The following is a 24,231-nucleotide window of genomic DNA, read 5'->3' as shown; positions in this document are numbered from 1 at the left end:
GGATACATCGTTCCTAAAATAGGCACATATCAGATATCATGTCCTAATGGATACATCTTTCCTACAATGGACATCCTATCAGGCAATCATCCTAGAAAGTCTTACCCTTGGCAAGAAGATTAGTATGGTTGTTGACTTGTTTGGACCATTGAGTCTTATCTTTTATTGATTTATCTTAAGTGATATATGATAGGTCATGTTCCTATGCTACTCAAGGATGTCCACAAGTGACAAGAGGAGCCAGGATGGTTTGTGATCGATCTTTTTTCTTTGTTTGTTGTCTCTAGTGTATTTTCATGAAGTTCTAAGGCACAAGTATTTTGGGTGTCTGTGTTGATATGTTCATTCGACAAGTATCCTATGCAAAGATGAAAGTCAAGGATATCTATTCTTGTGACTATCACACATACCTTGACCCTTAATACAACAACCCTAGGATGGATGGATTCACTCCTTGTCTACTATGTGTTTGTTTTTGCTATGGGATATCATTTACACCTTGGCTCCTTATACCCTGGTGTACAAAGCTTCATTGAAACATAATAAGGCTCAATCATGATAATGTTGTACTATAGTAAAGACACAAGAATTCGTGATAGTTTCATTTCCTCATATCAACTATTGTATTCATCAATCAATTCTATTTCCTAATCATTCTTCACTTCTTACTAATAATTCTTCACTTTCATCATATTTCATCAATGATTTGTCTTATATAGGATGTGTCATTATTGAAACTAGATGATGCCATCTATCTTTGTCTTATACAGAATGTGTTCTTCCTAAAACCAGACTTGATCTTTATCCAATCAATCCCATCAATTCGATCAATCTTATGAATCAAACAATGTGCAAATCATTCCAACCATTTCTTCTACCTAATCAGACCAATTCATTTCATCATCAAACCATTCTTTCATCTTTCATCAAACATTCTTCTTCTTTCAAGAGATCATTCATGCCTTTAATGCATAAACAATCTCTTGAGGGGATATTCCACCCTACTATCACCGAGGCACCTGTGGCAGGAAAATTTGAAAATTTTCTTTGAAACAATATTGTTCCAACATTGTCTCAAAGAGGGGAAAGTGTCGACACCTAAAAATGTCTCATCACTAGAACAATAATTATTCATCTCAATTAATTAAATAATTATTTAATTATTTAAATAATGTAATGTTTATTCTTCTAAACTAATTTAATCATCACATTTCATCTTTACTAATTATTATATTTCTTTCTAATGATTTAATCATGCAACCCCCTTTTCTTTGTATTAATTAAATAATATTATTTAATTAATTTTGAATTAATACCTTTAATTAAATTTTTTTTATTATTTAATTAAATTCAATTCCTAATAATTAAATAGTTTCTTTAAACTATTTAATTATCTAACTCATGCTTTTCTAGTATTCAAAAATTCAAAAATTCTCTAAATTATAATTTCACTTAGTTTCAATAAAATATGCATTTCATTTCATATTTTCAAAAATTCCAATTCCAATCAAATGCAATTGAAATTTGAATTTCAAGTCAATTTCCTACAGCACATGTCAAAATCCTAACCAGCATTGACTTTCAGTCTAACTATCAATCACCTTTTTTTGACCAAGCAATCAAATCAGTCATCTTCTCAATTAATCCAGTTAACTCATCAATCAAATTTTTCAAAAAGACTCATCGATTCAGTTCATTGATCAATCTATCTAGTTCATTGATCAATCTACTCAGTCAACTCATCAATCAAATGAGTTCAACTCCCAATCAGTTTTGTCTCAACTGATCTCAATCGTTGATCAATTATGTTCTCAAATGCATCTTGACCATTCAATTCCTCTATTCAAAATCTATAAATTGAGCATCAATATCCCATTCTCAATAACCACTATCTTCAAAATTATTGTGTCGTTCTTATGTAGGATTCTCAATGCAACACTAAGAGCCAATCAACCATAACAATTGACAAGAGCAATGTAAGCCAATTGAATCAACAAAGGGGGTTTAATTAGATAATCTTTCATATTTTGTTGATTTAGATTATATATTTCATTATTATTGCAGATTTAGTAATTAGATTTGAGTCTTGGTGGTTAGACTCGTTCAATCTAGTTTATTATGCCTAATTTCCCTATGATCTAGTTTAATTAGATAGTCTTTCATGTTTAGTTGATTTAAATTATATATTTCATTGTTATTTCGGATTTAGTAATTAGATTTGAGTCTTGTGGTTAGACTAGTTTAATCTAGTTTATTATGCCTATTTTTCTCGTGATACAGTGCACACAGCCATGACTTGTCTAAATGGCATGTAAGATTTTTCACAAGGACTAAACTTTGAAAGTTGCTCCAAGATGTTGCTCCTGTGTGGTCTCTAGAAGTTTAAAATGAAAGGGAATGAGTGAAGCGTCGCCAACCTACCATGTGCCCAAATTGGGTACTAGGCCCTAACGTTGAGTATGAAGTCTTCATTTTGCGGAAAGCTAAAGAGGTTTTTCCCGAGGAAGTTAGAAAACACCATTCGTCAAAAGAATATCAACCCACATTATTGTCGTTCCCCACATCTATTTTGTTGCAACTAAAATGTGAGGGGCGTGCTGAAAAAAAAATGATGGAGAGGTGGCAGACTAATTTTGAGATTTATATCATTTTGCAAAGGTGTTTTCTCTGGTCATCATGATGATTCATCATGTGACATATATGCCAAAATCTTTTTGTTTAGGATTTGATCGGTTCCAAATGGGGGATCCCTTCAAAAGGTGTTGGGGGCTTCTATTTAAAAAAACTTCTGGATAATTGGAAAAAAGATAGACTGATTTCCTAGCAACATAGTAGTAGTCATTACTCAAACTTTAATTTTATTTCATGAATGAATGAAAGAAGCATATCAAATTGTGTTGTTAGTTTCTTGTGTTGTGCATTTCAATCTTAGTGAATGTTTAAAATTCTATGTGCAAGTGAATATGACAAATTGCTTGAATATTGTGTAGCTCTTATAACCTCCATTAAACTGTGTGGTGCTTTAATAATGTGTTTTCACTGCTTCATTTCTTATATTGATTAAATGGATGTTGTAACATACTAATCTGGAATATCAGTAGGAAACCCTAAGACAACAAGGTATATGTTACTCTCCTTAGCCTTAATACACACATCTCATAGAGGGATTTGAATGTTGTGTAATGTGTTTGAATGGCTTTATATGCTTTGTTCTCTATAACTATGAAGAGGTTGTGTTATTATGTGCTCTTATTATGAGATAATATATCCTTGGATTCTGGTTAGTACTTTAGATCGTATTAAGTTTTGGCACATTGCCTTATATTTAAATTGCTTCTTGAAGATTCAAACCTTGCCCTTTCCTCCCTATTTTTTGAAGATTTGTCTTTTAAAATCCCAAAGGTCGTTCAGTGAAATGCACTAGGCTCCCATTCATTGAACTTCCCATAAGGCTATTTTATAGAGTGCAAATTTTAGAATCAAAATTTACTAAACTCATAAAACGTTTATTATCTACTCATTTTTGTGTGCTTATGGAAAAAGACAAAGTGCTCCCTTCTTGGGCCACTTTATCTTCCAAATTGTGTGTTTGGGTTTGTTGGGTGAATATTTTATTACCAGCGTACCAATGATAAAATATATATTTCACACACAACTATGATAAGACAAAGTCTTTCCTCTCATCAAGGGGAGGTTCCCTATTGGAATTTTGGGTATCTCAACAACTTATACAAAACAAAATTCAGGTGTAAGCTTAGGGCATGTAATTCTCTTTTTTCATAATTAATGTATTTTCCCTTCACTTGGTGATATTTCTTATAACTCAATAAACCTAACAACTAAATAAAAACTTCTTGATAAAGATTCTTAATATCTAGACAACCATGTAAGCTCAAAGTCTTACGTGAGTTCAACTTACTATAATCACCACACTTACAACTATAATCACAACTTGTAGCTCAAAGTCTCCAAGATATGATTAATTTTCCTAAAAAATAAGAGCAACTAATAGCAATACAAAGATTACTGTGTATTCACTTGACTATCAATAGATTTCCCAAATATGCAAATAGCAAAAAGTCTGCTTATCACAATTGGAAATTTATCTTACTCACAAAAACAATAATGCCATAAATATCAAGGAATTAAAGAACATATATAAGAAATGAACATAGGAACATTAACTCATATAAACAATCTTAGACCCAACACAAAATTTGGAATCAAATGGAATTGCTCTCTTTATTTACTTTATTGAATCTTCACAACAAAAGCTCAAAGTCTTAGTTGACACAAAAATTTGGCCAATTTTTTCTAAGCATAATAAAAGATAAATATGTACAAATTAGGTCCTCCTTATATAGGAAAATAAGTTGAGAAAAAGGTGGGCACAGTTGACTAATTCAACTGCACAGTCCCACTTGAATACAACTACTGCATAAAATGAAAATGCAACTGCAAGAAAATTTTTAGTAACTAGGAATGCAACTACATGGAAAGATAGTGTCAATGGGGGACATTTTATCCATCTTTCTCCTCATTGATTTTCTTGAATTCCTCGAACCAAGCCAAAACAAATTCCATCTTGGCTTTATCCGACATTGTGGTAAAACTAGTGATGGCGTGAACTCTAGAAACTGCATCTCCAACTTTCACATACTTCTTTCTTCCATCTTTCAACATTGATGCAAGAACTTCAAAACCAACCTATATCTCAAGTATTTTATCAAATGTATTCAATGAGAAGTCCTTTTTTTGTCCAGTGAGTAATTAGGGAAAGAAAATCTTGCATGATGTTCTCACTAGATATTAATTTTTGACTTCATCATACAAGCAACAAGGGATCTGAGCTATCCTTGCTGAAATCTGATCAATCTCATTATCACATTATTTCTTTTCTTGATCTATCTCTGAGATTACTAACCTTATTATTTTACCCTTATGATATAATAATGACAAAATTTGGATGTATTTTTCTCTTGTCATTATTACCTTGTTTTCTACAAGAACATCAATCCTGAAATCTTCCATTTTGCTCCAAAGAGTTATACTCTTTTCAATATTTTTTATTTTTTTCGTCAAAGTGGTTTTGGTACCTTGTATCTAAATTTGAACAATTTCAAAATCCATCAATAAGTTGACCATTGAATCCAAAAGAAGAGAGCCCTTTGATTTTAAATGATCGATCCATCCATCCACAACTTGTCCCTTGGTTCCCACCTATTCCACCTTTTTGAGAGCCTTAGTATCAATAAAATAAATAATAGGCTCAACATCTTGGGAAGATTGTGTGACTTTGAGAAGCACACTAGTCAATTGTTCACATTTATGCTTCAATTCATATTTCTCATCTCTTTCTTGATCAAATCTACACACAAGAGAATTAAAAGCAATTTGAGAGTCTAACTTGACACTCTCATGTGTCTCCACACCAAGTTCTATAGTCTGCATAGTATAGTTTGCAGGTTGGATATTATCCTTGTTTTTCTCTGAAGATGACACCATGACCTCAACATATTTTCTTTTTGCAGCTGGATCCACCAATACCTGACAAATTGTCTTTGACTTTTTAGTTCCCTTTTCCTTGGATGGGACTAACTGCTCGAAATCAAAGTCATCTGGTGAAATCACTTGTTTCTTCCTTTTGGGTCCCACAACATCCATCCATGGTGAAAGATCTTCTTTGGTGGCTGGATTTGTGGCCTCCTTTTGAGTAGTCACCGACATCTTAGACACATTCTGACTTGATGATGCAGCAGAAAAAGATGGAATTACTTGCACTATAGATGTGGTAATGGATGGTGGATCTGATAAAGTAACATTAGTCATTATTGGTGCCTCCCCTGAAAGAACTCTAGTCAAAACTGTTGATGGCATTTCAGTAGTAACAATATTACTTACAATAGGTGGAGATTAAACCATGGCAATTATAAAAGGTAGGACAACTGACTGCTTCTCTACAACTATTTGCTCTAAAGATTCAGTAAAATCCAGAATTTAAGATTCAATAATGGATGCAGGAACATCATCAAAACTTGGGAGGCTAGACAATGCAACATATTCATTATCACCCTCCCTTTGTGGTAATTCTATATTCAACCCCTCATCATCATATTCGTCTACCTCTTGATCTGAATCTGATTCAATATAATGAATGACAACTTGTGTGGAGGTTGATACCTACGAATAAGTGGGGGTAGTACTTTCCTCTTTTTGAGTTGATTCTTCTTCTTCTTGCATTTCCTCTTCATGAGGAATTTCTCTTTCTTCTTGTTCTTTTTCCGGTTCATTCACAACTGGCTATTCAGAATCCTTAGATGCTACTTGTGGGATTGATGAAGGTTCGCCTTTCTTTGAACCTTTGACTGTGAATTTGACTATGATAAAAAAATGAACCAACATGTCCCTTTTATTCTATGAAAACCCTAATTCTTCATTGACATTAATGCATGTCAACATATCATATCGGATTCAAAATTTATAAGCTTAACACTGGTGAATCTCCAGACTGACTTCACCAAGATTTGAAACAAGCTTTCAAACCTCTACCAGGGGTAATGCAAGATTCATCATCAATTTGGCTCCCCCTAAGGCTAATGCCTTAGTTACCAAATGAGTTTCCTGCCGGTGCAAGAACATTTTGTTCTATCGGTTGAGTAACCGGGTTGATTTTTTATGTTGGTTGATCTACATATTTCCTAACCCATTTCTTCTCATGCTCCTTTTGGATATCTTCAACCTTCTATTTTCCTTTCTCATCATTTCCTTCCGGATTGTTCTTGCTTCTGTAGAATTTAGCAATTTCCTATTTTGTTGTATGCGTAGCAAGTGACATTATTTTTTTGAATTGCCTTATTCTATTCTTGATCATTCCTTGACCTGCATTGATTATCCATATGTCTAAACTTTCCACGTGCATGACATTTCACATTCATTCTATAATCTTTTGTCCTATGACCATACTTATTACACTTTTAACACTGACCGGGAACATCATTGTTATTCTGATTTGCTCTATTTCTGCAATGTCTTGCCATATGACCAAACTCATTACAAACAATGCATCTACCATTAAATTTGTGTGCATTGGGTTGCCTTTCCAATGATTTTTGAGTTCGTTTGTCTATTGTATTTCCCTAATTTGCAGTACCAGAGCTTTATCCATGCTCAAATCTAAGACCTCTAGTGTCTCTAGTGTCTCTTTGATCCTTCAATAATTCATCAATCCTTTCAGAACTGACCCTGGACTTCTCTTTGTAATCAATTGCAATATCAAGATCACTTCTTAGGATTGACATTATTCTTTCAAACTCTTTCTCATTGTTTTGTGATTGCACCAACTCAGTTCTCAACACATCATTCTCATGCGCCAACCTAATGCATTCCTTGGACCTATCTTTCAGAGATCTGCCAATATTTTCTTCACTCTTCTTCCGGTCTTTAATCTCCTTAGACATCCTCATAGTCATGGCTTGCATTTCATTCTTCATGACACCATTTTCTTGACTCATCTTATGACATTGTTCCTTAAGGGCATCCTTCTCTTCATCATTATGATTTTGTAAAAGTTCCTTCCTTTTAGCTTAAATAGATGATAGTCTCTCCTGCAAGGTAAGAATGAATTCCCTTGTAGAGTTCAATTCATCTTGCAAATTCAAGTTCTTCATCCTTTCAGCATCATAATCCTCAAGTGCTGCTTCAAGTTGTTTCTATAGACTCATCTCCATGGATTCTAGATTCAGGATCTTCCTCAAGTTGTTAGACTTACTCCAAGGCACTAGGTTGTGATACCAATTGTTGGAATCCAAGAACACTAAGAGGGGGGGTGAATCAGTGTTCTGTCGGTATAATCAATTTTAACCTTATTAACAATGCAATTCAGTAACCGGTAACCATTAAAGAATATAACAACAAATAGAAATTAAGCAACCATAAGAGCATACACCATTACACAGAGATTTATACATGTAAAACCTCAAAGAGGAAAAACCACGATGGGATTCGTGACCCACAATATCTATCCACTGGCCAAAAAAATAAACATTACAATAGGGGCCTACACATGCAGGAAGGCCAATAGCCTAGAGCACACTTCTCATCACAAAAGGAGCCTCACTGACTATAAACACCAAATATGGAGTTACAAACAAAATTCTAAACTCTGAAGGTGCATCTTCTATGTTGGATGAGTTCTGATTAAAGCACAATCAGTACTAGTTTCATCATGTACTACCTTACCAGTATCTTTCTTTGCTTCCCAAACCTCTAAAACAATATCCAAGATCGACTATAGAATATTATATTTGCATTTTGTCGATCAAGATTGCTCGCACAATATCACATCACCATAATCCATTACATTATCTTTCATATATAAAATATCCTAACCAGACTTACTTAAATACCCTTCCCAAACATAAACATAAATGCCTTAAGTCAACTTATAATGATATTTCAATTTATTTACATGTCAGCCTAATCAAAAATAAATTCATTAAACTTCGAGACCAATGCCTTTGATCATTGTCGTGTAGACCTGTCGGATCAATCTCCCATGTCGGCCTCATATACCAGTTCCTAGTTTGTTGGTTTCCCTTGTCTATCAGTGCCGGTGCCAGTTGACTTGAGTGTCGATTGCCAAACAATGAATACTAGTGAGTACCGGTTAAGTGATCAACCCAAAATGGTGTGTGTTTCCATCAATGATAACAACACAACTAAACTGGATGAGTGTCAATTGCCAACATATAGCTCCTTTTGAGTTTATTTTTCATCCCACAAAAATCAAAATTATCATGGGCTTTCAACCTCCTCATAGTGACCCATTTCATTTCATCTTCCAAATTTTTGACCTTTGGGTTAGTCAATAATGAATATTGGTCGATTGACTCTGGAAATTTGGGCCAATTTTATGAGCCTGCTACTACCTCTCATGCACATGAATCAATTGTCGACATAATTCCATGAGGACAATTTTATCTGAAGGATACCTTGGTAGCATGAATGGTTCACCTGAAAAAACATCCTATGCGGATATATGTAAAAGTGGGAAATTAAAGGAATACACAACCAAAGAAAGAAACTTTGTTGTATGCTGCTTTTGAAAGTCTTTTCTTCTCTAACACTTTATCAAACATACATCTCAAAACAATAAAGAAGGCATCATTAACCCTTTTGAAGTGACTTCTCTGATTATTAATTGTAAGTTGATAATAATAATCCCACACTGGCACTAGCCTCCTATCACCCTTGGTAGACAAACCTAGATATTGCCTCATGGAGGCGATTGCATACACAATGTATGAGGTCATATAGAATTTCAGTGTTGTTTTGACCTCCTTCAGTTCTGCACATAATGCATCACTAATTTTCTCTCCCCAATCAATTTTTGTAGTCCCTTTTCTGATTATGCTCATATAATAACACATCCAATTTTGTAAGTAATGAGAATCTCGCAAACCTCTTACTCTGGAAAGCATATTAACCATATCATTGTATTCTTCATTAAAATCACTTCTGTGAAAGTATTTTGACCATCTTGAAGTAGTAGAAACCCTGGTTGAAGATAAGAAAATTGTATTAATCATCTTCTTACATTTCTCCTCATTCTTCTCATAATACTCCTGAGCACTATCCTAGGTTACATCTACTACCTCTTCTATTGGAGAACCCTTGAACACGTTGTTAAAGAAAACATTGTTTAATGTCATAACAACATTGTTATTTGCATCCTTCACCTATCTTTTATTAGGATCAAAACGATCCACCACTGCAAGCACAAAGTCCAGATCATGAGTTTCTATCAGGAAAGACGCGTACTTATGCAAATCTGAATTGATCAAGCGTGTCATATGAGAAGGAGCCTTTTTAACTCAATCAAGAAATTCTTGCATGTCCACATGGCCAATCTCAGTGTCCATTATTTCCTTCACATTTTATTCAACTAAACTTTATGGGAACATATTCATGTATATATCATACTTGTACCTCACTTTTTTCACAGGCGGCTTGCTCGGTGAAGGTTCTAACTGATTTGAAGAAGGATTTGATTTGCCTTGAGTAGGTTTAGACATTTGCAAAGTACTACATTCAATACCAATCATTAGTATTTTGAAGATTATCAGCATTAGAAGGGCAAATTTCATCAATTGTGTTGGATCTCAAATCAACAATTTGGATGGGTTCTAAGGAAATGCCAACTACTATGATCAAACCTTCCAATTTGACTTGGCCAACTTATAGAGTGAACCTATTTGGTTACTAACTCTCTCACTTTAGGCTCTGCAAGACCTAGGTGGGTATACCTATTCACTAGTGGCTTTTAATGACTAATGTTTTTTATAGCAAATTGAGTATCTTGATCTAAATTCTTCCCTATCTCAGAATGGCATAGGTTCCTAGGATAGGTGGCTTTTAGATGAGTTCAAAAATTGTTGTTGTGAAAAATATTAGATATTTGTACTTGAAATTTATATGTATACACTATTGCTAATTGATTCTATATATATCCTACTCAACTATTCCTATTGCTTTAAAGTAAAGGTAATTGATATGGTAAAAAGTTGTTGTTTATGAATGACCAGTGTCTTTCATGTTATTTGGGCTACAGAGTCTTATATTTCCCTAGGAATTAATGTATGACTTGTGAGACAGTTTTTAAACCTACCCCCTTTGGTAAATCTGTCAGTTACTCTTTCTTATGAGATCTGCTAAATGTTTATATCATAAACTGCCTGAATGAATTTAACCCTAACCTTAAGGGACCATTCAAGGAAGAACTACAAGGAACAATTACAATCCACGAGTATATCTTTTTAATCCAAATTTATAATATAAGAACATAGACTTCACTGTAAGAATACAAATAACCTTATCTCCTTTAGATAATATCACAAATAACTGCCTATAGAAAATGAAATAACTCACAACACATATGCGAAGGAAAATAACTGATTGTATTAAAGGTTCAAAAATAGTAAAATATCATGCCAGAGTCTCTATTATATTTCTTCTCACTCCCCCTCATATCTACATTTTTAAACCACTTATATATGTGGTTTAATGGGCACCATACCCCTTTTGAGGTGAAAAGTCGCCATCTTACATTAAAATTAACAAAACCCTTTGAAATTAATTTACAAACTAGTTAGTCAATAACCTTTCTTTAAGCTATCTTTCGGGTTTTTGTTTGGTCGGAAGCTTTAAAATTTAGATACAAATCTGAAATTTTTTATGGTGGTAGGAAACATCCACTTCTAAAATGGGTCTTCATTATATTTTAAATTTACATATATTTTCAATCCAAGTCGACATTTTATTTCATGCAGGTCGAAATAACAGGCTTTTCAGCCTTCTTACGGTCTTTTGTATGGTCTACAGCCAAAAACACATTTTACAGATCTAATATTTTTACTGGAGCTTGGAAACTTGATTTCTGAAATGGGTATTCTTATATTTTCATGTTTCATTTATTTTAATTCTTTGTTCATATCATCATTTCTACAGATCAAAAACACTAGTCTTTCATGGGGTCCACTGGAATTAATTTATTCATATCCTCCTTTACTCTAGGTGTTCAAATCATTAATCATCCATCATGTGTCATTTCCATGAAGTCGCCATCATTTTCAATAGTAGGGTGCTTGAAACTACTTGTAAATTTGAAGCCCCAACAAATTGGAACAAGAATCCAAAGCCAAAAAGGACTTGGGAAAAATACTGGACAAAACCTTGCAAGTCGGACTTTAAAGTCCAATCTGCAAGTTAGAAGACCAATACACGCACATCAGACTTTAAAGTTTGATGTGCAAGAAAAAAAAATCACAAGTTGCATATCGAACTTTAAAGTCCGATGTGCGAATAGGGTAGAACAACTTTGCAGGTCTGACTTTAAAGTCTGATCTGCAAGAAAAACAAACATTATACATAGGTTAGACTTTAAAATCCGACTTGGAAGGGAAAAACTTGCTAAAGGTAGTTGCATGTCAGACTTTAAAGTTTGACCTGCAGCTAGGGAAGGAAACTCAAATATGCAGGTTGGACTTTAAAGTTTGACCTGCACACACTAGTGCAAGTGACTAGCACATCAGACTTTAAAGTTTGATGTGCTGTCAAAGGAAAAACTAAAAAGATGTCAAGTCAGACTGTAAATCCCGACTAGACAAGGAAGATTGAAAGGGTCACCAAGTTGGACTTTAAAGTCCGACATGACACCCAAAGGAAACTAAAAACCTTAGCAAGTCAGATTTTAAAGTCCGAAATGCTAGGAAGGCAGAAGCACAACTCCCTTCACATCAGACTTTAAAATCCAATGTGAAGGAGAAAGGAAGGGCAACACCACAATGAGACTAAGAAATTAGGGCATTCGGATTTTAAAATCCGACATACCCTAAAAACTAAACAAAAACAAACAAAATGAAAAACAAAAACCCTAATCTATCAACATGCACAAACAAAAGAAAAACATGGAAAAAACAAGACAACATACCTCAAAATTGTAGATCCGTAGAGTGAAAAGCATGGTCATGAGAAAATCCCGCATGAGGTAAGCAAGAAAGCGCACACACACAGGAGAAAAAGACCACAAAAGAACCGAATGAATAAAAAATAAAATAACTAAAAATTATAAAAACTCATTAAAACCCTTAATTAAAGTTGCATTAAATGCAACTGCACGTCATGCAAGTTGGACTTTAAAATACCACCTGCACTTAGAAACTCCTGCAGGTCAGACTTTAAAGTCTGACCCGCAGATTGGAACTAAACCCGACTGACAAGTCAGACTTTAAAGTTCAACTTGTAGTGAACTAAAAACTACAAACTTGCACATTGGACTTTAAAGTCCAATGTGCAACTGACTTAAAATAAAAATACCCTCCAGGTCGAACTTTAAATTCTGATCTACAGGTAAAATTGAAAAACTCAACTAACTTAAAAATGACAAAAACAAACGACAAAAAGAAAATTTTGATTAATCGACGAAGTAGGTTAGCCTCTCGTGGAGGATGTGAGGTACAAAATGGACCAGTTTCATAGGGCTGCCTCACGATTTTGACCATGCTAAAATCTATGACAACAACTAGCTCTGACTGGGGAACAAGCTTCACCACTTGAAGATTGTAGAATCCATAACTCTGAGTGCCTGTATCCATTGGGCTACAGAGTCAGGCAACAAAATGACATAAAAGAAAAAACTATACAAATATTTACAAAATGTACGACATTCTTTTTGCATCGGTCCTTATTGGGTAAAGAGCTCAATTGTTCTCCACTATGAGGCAGCGAGAATGGGGTACCATCAACATACACGAGAAAGTAACTATGCTCGCCACATACTTCATGAATAGTGAAGTGGCCTCCCCATAAGGAATCAAATTTCTCGTGTATTCCCATTGGTTCCCTTCTCTTATCCTATAACAAGACTTGATTACAAAATGTGAACTCATGAGAAGTCACCTTCTTATCAAACAACACCTTCACTTGGCTTTGGTGTGCAACAATTCCATCTACCATCTCTGCCCTTATTTCTACCAACTGAGAAAGAAATAGTATCAACTTATCAAGAAAATTTGGGAAGGTCTTATCTTCAACAGCCTTGGCAAGCTTCAATGCTGGAAGTTCCAAAGTGATACGAATCTCGACATTCATTCCATACAGAAGTTGGAATGGTGACATGTTGATTGCTCTCTTAGGATTTATACGATTCACCCATAGCGCATCATAGAGTGCCTTGTGCCAAGTATGTTGTTTCTCATCAATAAGCTTCTTGATAATTGTAACCAGGTTCTTATTTCTTGACTCAGCCTGACCATCTCCTTGTGGATAATACTCAGGTGAGTGTGAAATGGTAAACCATAATCAAAACACAAGTCAATGATATCATAAGATGAAAAACAAGGAACATTATCAGTTACTATCTTATGAGGAAAACCAAACCTTGTGTTGGATATCAAATCAACAGATTGGATAGGTTCTAAGGAAATGCCAACTCCTATGATAAAACCCTCTAATTGACTTGGCCAACTTATAGAGTGAACCTATGTGGTTACTAACTCCCTCACTTTAGGCTCTGCAATACCTAGGCGGGTATACCTATTCACTAGTATCTTTTGATAACTAATGCCTTTTATAAAAGATTGATTATTTTGATCTAATTGACCCCTATCTCAAAATGGCAAAGGTTCTTGGAATAGATGTCTTTTAGATGAGTTCAAGATTGTTGTTGTGGAATCTATTCGATCTTTATGCTTGAAATTTGTATGTCTACACTATTGCTAATTGGTTCTATATATCCTCTCAACTACTCCTATTGCTTTAAAGTAAAAGTGTTTGGTATGGTAAAAGTTGTGATTCATGAGTGACCAGTGTCTTTCCTGTTATTTGGGCTACAGAGTCTTATATTTCCCTAGGACTAAATGTATGATTTGTGAGACAGTTTTTAAACCTACCCCCTTTGGTAAGTCTGTCAGTTACTATTTCTTATGATATCTGCTAGATATTTATATCATAAAACTGCTTGAATGAATTTAACCTCAATCTTAGAGGACCATTCAAAGAAGAACTACAAGGAACAATTACAATTCACAAGTAGATCTTATTAATCCAAGTTTATAATATAGAAACATAAACTTCACTGCAAGAATACAACTAACCTTATCTCCTTTAGATAATATCACAAACAACTGCCTATAAGAAATGGAATAATTCACAGCACATAAGAAGAGAAAACACAACTGGTTCAATTAAAGCTTCAAAACAGTACAGTAGTATGCCAAAGGTTGTAGAATCTATCCAATATCCTCTCTTCTGATAATCTTTTTCTTTTTACAAAACTTGCTCATATAAATGAGCAACACCTATTCTATGAAGAGTTGCGTCCCTTCATCATTAACAACTCAATTATAATTGTCTAACAAAGTGAAATATGAAAATATTAATCATGCCAAGATACTTAATATAATCATCACTCTTGTGGCATCTAACAGCTGTGCTTCTTTTTTTCATATCTATTTCCAGTGAAAAGAAATCAAACATCGCCTAGTTGATATGTGGGGCTATCCTGGTTGAATTTAGCCACTGCCTTCTCCTTAATCTATGCAAATTAATTTTTCCATTACTCTAATGGGGTCAGTTCACCATCCTTGTAGATATTCAATATCATTGCAACACAGTCTTCATCCAACATCTAGAGATCTTTATTCAATATGTCTGTGTACTTGTCATTCTCCACCAGATATTGGTCCCCTTGAGATCTCTCTTCTACAGTCATGGCCTTATTGTCCTTTAGTACATCTTGCAATCTTGGGTCTATGGATAGAGAGTCTCCACCTCTTGTAGACTTCCTCTAAATTGAAGTACTCTTGTGTCAATTTTTTAGTATCAATTTTCTCTTCGAACCCCCAATCTAAATCAAACACAGTGTCCATAATTTCCCTGGTAATTGACAGTATTGGTCCCCCCATATGATCACATATGGTCCTGGTCTTGGGTTCATAATTGTTGGCTAGGGACTTCATGAGTTCAACATTCACAAAGACATTAGCCACTGCCAATTTCCCTAAATTTAACCTCCACAAGTTATTCACAGGCTCGAGTGCACTCCTTTGTGTATACCCAAAAATTAACAATGCATGACCCCTTATATCTGTCCATGAATCCTCTAGGCCTTCAAATCTATCCTCCAGTCCTTCCTCATCCGTTTTAATTTTCTTAGACCTAAGGCTTGACGCAGGACATTGGTCAATTAGATCCTGGGCTAAAGAGGGCCCTTCCTTTTTCTGCCTCTTAGGTTAGTCTTTTGAGGGCTGGGTCTCTTTATCTTTCCTAGCCCTATTCTTTTTAGAAAATGACCCTTCCATTATCACTACAAAGCTCTGAGAGTGAATGACTTACTTGAATTCAAGGTAGACCACTCGTGAATTTTCTCTTGAATCATCTCGGCTTTCTGAAACTCGCTGCGAATTCTTCAAGCATTACCCAAAAGTGTTCCCTCTTTTCCTAATTTATCAATCATTCATGGCGATTTTATCGGTTACCATTACCAGTTGCACAATGGTCACAGAGGCATTTATTTGAATTCATGATGAAGTGACTTTATTAAGACTCATATTGATTCTCGTGGAAGGAAGTAATTATTCGTTTAGCAACACTTCATACTGGCCATCGATAATGTACCCTTTTTTGATGGAATTATGCACTTCGGTATCTTAACCTTTCCTTCCCTTTAAATATTATGTTTTATCGATTTCACCTTAGTTTCGATGAAACTACCATCATTGTCAAGGAGATTTGTGATTTCATTGACCTCTTCACTTTCATCTAAAGACTTTATCTCACGTGTTATATTTGCACTAGCATCGATGAAATCTCCCCTTTCGGTGAAAGACAAATAGTCTCCTTTGACTCTTTATATTTGGCCGATAACAGGTCTTCGATGGTAATCTCTCATGTTTCATCGATGTCTTACTCTTCGGTGGGAAAGACATCTTCAGTCAACATCTTTTGTGATTCTTTGATACACTATTTTCCTCAAAAAGGTCCTATCGATGAAGTCTTCTTGTAGTTTTCTCGACATACCACCTATCGATGAAAATAATATTTTCGATGAGCCACTTTTGGGACTCATCGAGGCTCTAGTCTATTTGATAAGTCATTTGTCGATGAAATACTGATGGGTTTCTTTGATATAGTAGATGTATCATTTTGGTCATATTAGATACTTCGATAAAGGATTAATATGCATATTTGATGGCTTCAGTTTGAGCGATAGTTTTTTGAATTCTAATGTCAATGAAAATGCTAAGGGTTCTATTGAAATTTTTAAGGGCATGGTTGATTTTCATATATTTTTTTAAGAAAACTTATGTAGCTTCAATTATAACCATGGAATTCTATTGATTTAAAATCAATGCTCAACAGTGGCTCTGACTGGGGATGGAGGTATATTGTAAATGCCTTCAAGAATCTAGAATCTCTGGTGAACAGGGACCTACTAATGGTGGTTGGCGGTATATACAATAAAAAATGAACCCTAATCTACTATGCATGGAATAGAATTTTTAAGAGAAAAATATCTTCAGAAACTATCCATGTACTGGCAATTCTTGATTGTCTCCTGTTACACTTAGTAGGTAATAAGCATCATCCCCTGCTTTCTCTATAATCATATATGACCCAAGCCAAAGGGCTTCAAACTTTTTGTGCCTACCTTTGTCCTGATTTCTAGCATCCCACATTAGGATCCAATCTCCTATCTCAAACTTCCTATTTGTTTTCCTTTTATCATATGACCTTTTCATTTGATTTTGTACCTTAACATTCTGCCTCTGGGCCTCTGTCTTGACCTCATCAAGCTCTACTAAATGAACAAGCCTCTCCTGCAAAGGATCTTCCACATCAATTTCTTCTTGTGTCATAAATCTGTGGATAGGAAGAAGATTATCCAATGGAAGTCTAGCTTTCTTTCCATAAACCAATTCAAACGGAGACCTTCCTGTGGACTTCTTGATTGTTATTCTATCAGACCAAAGTGCCAAACTCAATTTTGAATCCCATTCTCTCTTATTCTATCCTAACATCTTCTTGATAATTTTGAGGATATTTTTATTGTTGGATTCAGCCTGCCCATTACCTTGGGGATGATACGAGGATGAATGGGATATTATGATGCCATACTCCTCACAGAAGGTATTGAATTCTTCAGATCTAAAGCACATACCATTGTCTATGATGATTCTTGCAGGGACACCAAACCTGACAATGATATTTTCCATCAAGAATTTGATTACCACTTTACTAGTAGCCTGCTTGGTAGGAATTGCCTCTGCCCATTTGGTTAAATAGTCAGTGGCTACCAATATCCACCTATGCCCTCCACTAGATTTGTCTAATATTTCCCCAATGAAATCCAACCCCCATTGCTGAAAAGGTTCTTCAACTTGCATAGGTCTTAATGGGAGGGCCCCCTGATACTTCAGTTTTCCTGAGAACTTCTGGCATGCCTCACACTTCCTAACATATGCATAGGCATCATTGAATACATGTGGCCAATAATATCCAACCCTCAGTATCTTATGAGTTGTGATTTTAGCAGAAAAATGACCACCACATACCCCACCATGCATCTTCTATAGGATTTCTTTTACTTGATGTTCATCCAGACAAAGCAACAAGATCCCATCTCTATTTTTCCAATACAAGTCACCATTAATGACCACATATTTTAAAGATTTCAACTTCAAGGTCCTCTTTTGATTATCAGTCATATTGTCTGGACACTTCATATGTTTAAGGTAATACATAACATCTGTGTACCATGTTGTGTGCTCGATGCTGAAATTGGCTTCCTCAAACCCAATCTCATTGATTTGAAATTCTTTAGAATCTGCTCCTACCATAAGTCTAGATAATCCTTCACCTTTAATGACATATGAAATATTGAGCTCAATGTTAAACTCTTGAATCTGATTGATCCATTTGCACCTTTTTCCTGTTACTTTTGTTTGTCTGAAAATATCTTTCATTGTTGCATTAGGAACATAACTTGTGATCTCTGCCCCTACCAAGTATGGTCTGAAATGTCTTACCGCTTTAACCAAAGCATATACATGTTTCTCATTTATATCATACTTGATCTCATATGGGCTCAACGATTTTCTAAAATATGTGATGGGTTGCTCACAACCATTTTGGTTCTTTTGTAGTAATACTGCTGCCACCGTGAGACAAGAGGCAAAAGAAAAGATCAAAAATGGTTTACTAAAATTTGGTGATATCAGTACCGGTGCCTCAAATATTTCCCTCTTGATTTCTATAAAGGAATCCAATTCTTTTGCATCCCAATCTATCTTGGCTCCTTTCTTCAACATCTACACTATAGGTTTTACAATATCTGCAAAGTTTAAGATGAATCTCCTGACAAAGTTGATTTGTCCCAAAAATGACTGAATGGCTTTAACAATTTTTTGAATGGGGACTTCATTGATTGCAGCCACTCTTTCAAGATCAATTTTTACTCCCTCCTTAGATACTATGTGTCCTAGAAGTTTTCCTTCCCTGACTCCAAAATGACATTTCTTTGGGTTAAGAGAAATCCCATATTCTAAAGCTTTCTTGAATATCCTTTCAAGGTGATTGCAGTGGTCTTCAGCCCATTTTGAGTAAGCGGTTAGATCATCCTGGTATACCACCATTATTACATCTATTACCTCTGCAAATTCCACATCCATTGCTCTTTGGAAAGTTGCCCCAACATTAGTTAGGCTAAATGGAATCCTTGCATACACATAAGTACCCCATGGTGTTGTAAAGGTTGTCTTGTATTGCTCAGCCTCCCTGACTTTCACTTGGTTATAACCTAAGAATCCATCCATCATAGATAATAGTTCACATCCAGTTACTTTCTGCAACATGATATCCATATTTGGTAATGGGTAATTATCTTTCAAGGATGATATATTCAGGTTCTTGAAGTGTACATAGAGTCTTATGTCTCCATTCTTTTTCCTAACACGCGCTAGGTTTGAAACCTAAGAGGAATACCTACAAGGTTTGATTATCCTTGCATCTTTCATTTTTATTATTTCTTCTTTCATCTTGGGTAGCAAAGTTGGATTTCTAGGTCTTTGTTTTTGTCTAAATGGTTTGGCATCAAGCTTGAGGGGTATTTCATGCCAGAAAAGATCTTCTCTGTAAGCTTTGAGGTCATCATATGACCATGCAAACACATGCCTATATTTTCTGAGTAATATTGTCAGTTGTTGCTTCAATTTAGGAGTTAATTTATTCCCAACAAATACATGCCTTGGTGACTCCTCGCTTCCCAAGTTGACCTGTTCAACATCACTTTCTTTAGTTGCAGTCACTTTAGTTTCTACCTTGTCTTGTGCATTGAAAGTCCTCTCCAATGCAACCAAACCTCTTGGTAGTTTGTTTGATTTCAACTATATGATTTCCTATCCAAACAAGGTTTCTTTCCCCTCAACCTTTTCCACAAAGTCATTAAAGTTAATAGCCTACGCCTGATAGTAATCCACACACTGCAAGAAGTTTAGCAAGTCAGCATCATCTTGAAAAAAATTCCAGTTATACAGATTATCAGGGATAGAAGGTCTGGCTTTTATCTCTACTTCTAATATCCCATTCAATGTCATGTCATTTTCCTTAAGTGTAATATTCACCAGAAAGTCAGCCATTATGTTTTTTGACCTATCAACCCAATTTATCTAGAAGGTGTCAAATAATTCAGTGGTATCCCATGTTGCATTCCTATATTGCTTCAGTCTAATATGTTTAGAGGCATATTTTTCTTTAACTTGGGATACTATCAGTTTCGAGTCCCCAAATACACTAAGGATTTTAATTCCATGCTTAACTACGAGGTTCAGTCCTGTAATTAGAGCCTCATACTCAACAATATTATTGGTACACTCATATAGTAACTTAAAAAATACTTAAATGTTTCTCCACTCAGTGAAATGAATAAAATCCCAGCCCCACTTCCCTCTTTACTGCACGAGCCATCAAAGTACATGTGCCACACTTGATCATTAGTTTCTTTGATGCAAGACTGAATTGGAGACAAATCCTTAGTCTTTAGTTTTGTCAATTGTACTTTAAAATTATCCATGTCTGACTGAATAAAACAGATCGGCTCAAGCATTTCCACATCCTCAATCATATATGAGGAATGAGGCTCTCTTTCAATTCTCACTTCATGACCATTTACTGGTATGGTTGCATATGACAAGTCTAACTAGACATGTCCACCTATCAAGTTTGACCATTGTCTGGATAATAACATCCCATAATTAGGAGGGACATCTACCACTATAATACCTATCTTGTAGGATGCTTCAGGGCATGCTGCTAGCTTGAATTCTACATCTTTCATAACCCCAACAACTAGGACAAATCTGTTATCCATAGCATAACATTTGCCAAACGTTGTATCCACCCCCATTCTGAGCTCTTTCATAACTCCTACAGGCATAATTTTTATTGGTGCTCCTGAATCAATCATGCAGTTTTTAATCATCTTGTTATTGATCATCAATGTTAAGTAGAAAGGATCCACTTGGGAAGGATTCTTTGTTATTGTTGATCGAAAGTATATGGCTGGAATTGGGTCACTCTCACCACTACCATCTTGATCGCTCTGATTGTGCTCCTTCACCTCTTCTCCTGAGACATCTGCGATCATTCTTAAAGTCTTCTCTCTATATTCAGGGAACTTCATTATCTCAAGCAATGGGATAGAGACCTTCATTTACGTTAAAGCATTTGCATTGTCGAATGACGTGGTGGCTGATGTTAAAGAAGCATTTGTTATACTTTCTTTCAATCCCTCTTGTGGTTTTGTTATCTGAGCATCCTTCTCTTTGATTTTGCCTAAATCCTTGCCTTGAACATTATCCATTGTATTCATTGATTTAGATATCTTATTGGTTTCTTTCATGAACATACCGGAAGGCTTTCCTTTCTCAAGGTTTATAGTTCTATTCCTAAGAGCATAGGTTCTTTTGGATTGTTCCACTGTAGTCACTATGATTCTTTTTCTTTCTTCTTCAGTGGGGATCCTGAGTTTCATTTCTTCTTCCTCATCTGAGAATATCCGTTGTACACAATACTGCTGATTGATGCGTCCAGAGTTCACACCACTATCTCCCTCCTCCTCAGATGAGTTGTATTCTTCAAATGATAAAAAAATTTATGGCATGGTCATCCGTATATCCTTCACATTCTTCCTCTTCTTCCTGCAGCTTCTTTGATATTATACATTGGTAAGGAGAATGTGGCATGTCATAGGCAAAGCACCACAAGTTATCATCTGACACCTAATTCACAGTTCTTTTTAAAGGATCTAGTATTTGCACATTATCCTTTTGATTTTTCTCCACTAGTTTCCCATCCTTCCAGGTAGTGTTGTACGGCATATCATGTAGTCTGGGTTTATCTTGATGAAAAAACTATTATTTCTCTATTTTATTTACCCTCATAGACAAATCCTTTAGAGCATTCAACACCTTGTCCAATTTATCTTCATCTTTAGTTTGTTTGGGAGCTCTTGGGTTAAACAACCTAGTATCTTCTCTCTTCCCAACTCTCCCAACAACTTTTCTATTGTTCTCTATAGTTATGACAACTTTCATAACTCCTTGAAGAGTTGTAGGATTCTTTGTTCTGATCTTGTAGTTTGTTTTGCTATCAAATGCATTTATGTAGTACAAGATGCTTACTTCTAGGACTGGTTTTATCCTGTTAAGAATTTTATTTATAACTTTGTTGAATCTCTTATTGAAATCAACCAATGCCTCATTAGGTTCCTTCTTGATACTTATGATTTCATGCAGTGCAAACTCAGGGCTATTTTGATCTCCATATTGCTCAAGAAAAAGTCTTTTAAACTCTGTAAGGCTACTTATTGAAAAATTGGGTAATGATCTGAACCAATCTCATGCATCTTCTATCAAAGACTGCATGAATAATTTCATTTTAACATCCTCATATGGGAGGCAAAAATCTTCCATGACTATATCAAAAGCTTTGCAATGTGCTTCTCCTGAGATAGCATTACTCCCAATGAATTTTGGTATTGCAGTTCTAATTTCATTTGGAATGCGATGAGGATACACCATCATATTTGAAAAATCAAACTGCCTAATGCGTTCTCTAATCATCAATCCATATCCCCCCTAGAAGAAATTTCCATGGTTCTGACCTACATTATTATTAAAAGGAGGAAATTGGTTCTGAGGTTGGAAATGGTTTTGATATGTAAAGTTGTTAAAATGATTATGTTGATATTTAGGAGGTATATTGGTGTATGGAAAATTGTTGAAATGATTGTGCTGGTACTCAGGTGTATTGGTGCATGGAAAATTTTTGTGTCTATGATCATATAAGGGGTTTTCATATATCTTCTAGGTATTGTTCTTCACATTGATTTCATCTTTATTGCTCCCCCCTTGTTTGATCCTTAGGTTGCATATTCACACCTTGTCTTGTACTTATTCAAGTCATGATCAATGTCATCTTCATTGACATTCATGCCCAACTTAGCACATAATTATACACACTCTCATATCCGCCCGGTATCTTTCATTTTAGTAGCTACTTCAAACATTTGTCTCATCAAATCTGCCATACGGTCTAGTGCATCCATCTTGCTTGAACCCAAGGAACTTGAAGTACCTGTCCTTGAATTCGGGCGGTGATTTTCAAAACCAGGACGAAATTTTCATTTTCGTGCTTTATCTACAACTGCCAAGTCCTCATTTCTTGGGTATGTAGGAACTATGTAGTTCTATTTATTCAGAGCTGGATGTGAATGATTTTTAGAATAATACTGCTTATACTTTTCATTCATGAAGTCATTCTTGTGTTCCATTGGATCATCTATTGATTCTTTCTTTGGATTTTTCTTATTTCTTTTTTGATTAAAGTTTAATTGTACTATTGGGTGGCTTTGTGTTATTGACCTCCTTCCGTACATAAAATTTCTTATTTCAGATTCGCCACCTTTCTTCTTGAAATGAAATTGTATTTTGTGTAAGAGTTCTTTCCCACAACAGAGTCTTTCTTGAATGAATGTTCTTCCCAGCAGAGTCGCCAATCTGTTGGATCTCAAATCAATAGATTGGATAGGTTCTAAGGAAATGCCAACTCCTATGATCAAACCCTCCAATTAACTTGGCCAACTTATAGAGTGAACCTATGTGGTTACTAACTCCCTCACTTCAAGCTCTGCAATACCTAGGCGGGTATACCTATTCACTAGTAGCTTTTGATAACTAATGCTTTTATAGTAGATTGATTATTTTGATCTAATTGACCCCTATCTAAAAATGGCAAAGGTTCTTGGAATAGATGTCTTTTAGATGAGTTCAAGATTGTTGTTGTGGAAGCTATTCGATCTTTATGCTTGAAATTTGTATGTCTACAATATTGCTAATTGGTTCTATATATCCTTCTCAACTACTCCTATTTCTTTAACGTAAAAGTGATTGGTATGGTAAAATTTTTGATTCATGAGTGGCCAGTGTCTTTCTTGTTATCTGGGCTATAGAGTCTTATATTTCCCTAGGACTAAATGTATGATTTGTGAGACAGTTTTAAACCTACCCCCTTTGGCAAGTCTGTCAGTTACTATTTCTTATGAGATCTGCTAGATATTTATATCATAAAATTGCTTGAATAATTTAACCTTAACCTTAGAGGACAATTCAAGGAAGA

This window comes from Cryptomeria japonica, chromosome 5 (assembly GCF_030272615.1).
Source record: "Cryptomeria japonica chromosome 5, Sugi_1.0, whole genome shotgun sequence".
NCBI lineage: Eukaryota > Viridiplantae > Streptophyta > Pinopsida > Cupressales > Cupressaceae > Cryptomeria > Cryptomeria japonica.
The sequence above is the reverse complement of the archived record's forward strand: the minus strand, read 5'-3'. Positions refer to the sequence as shown.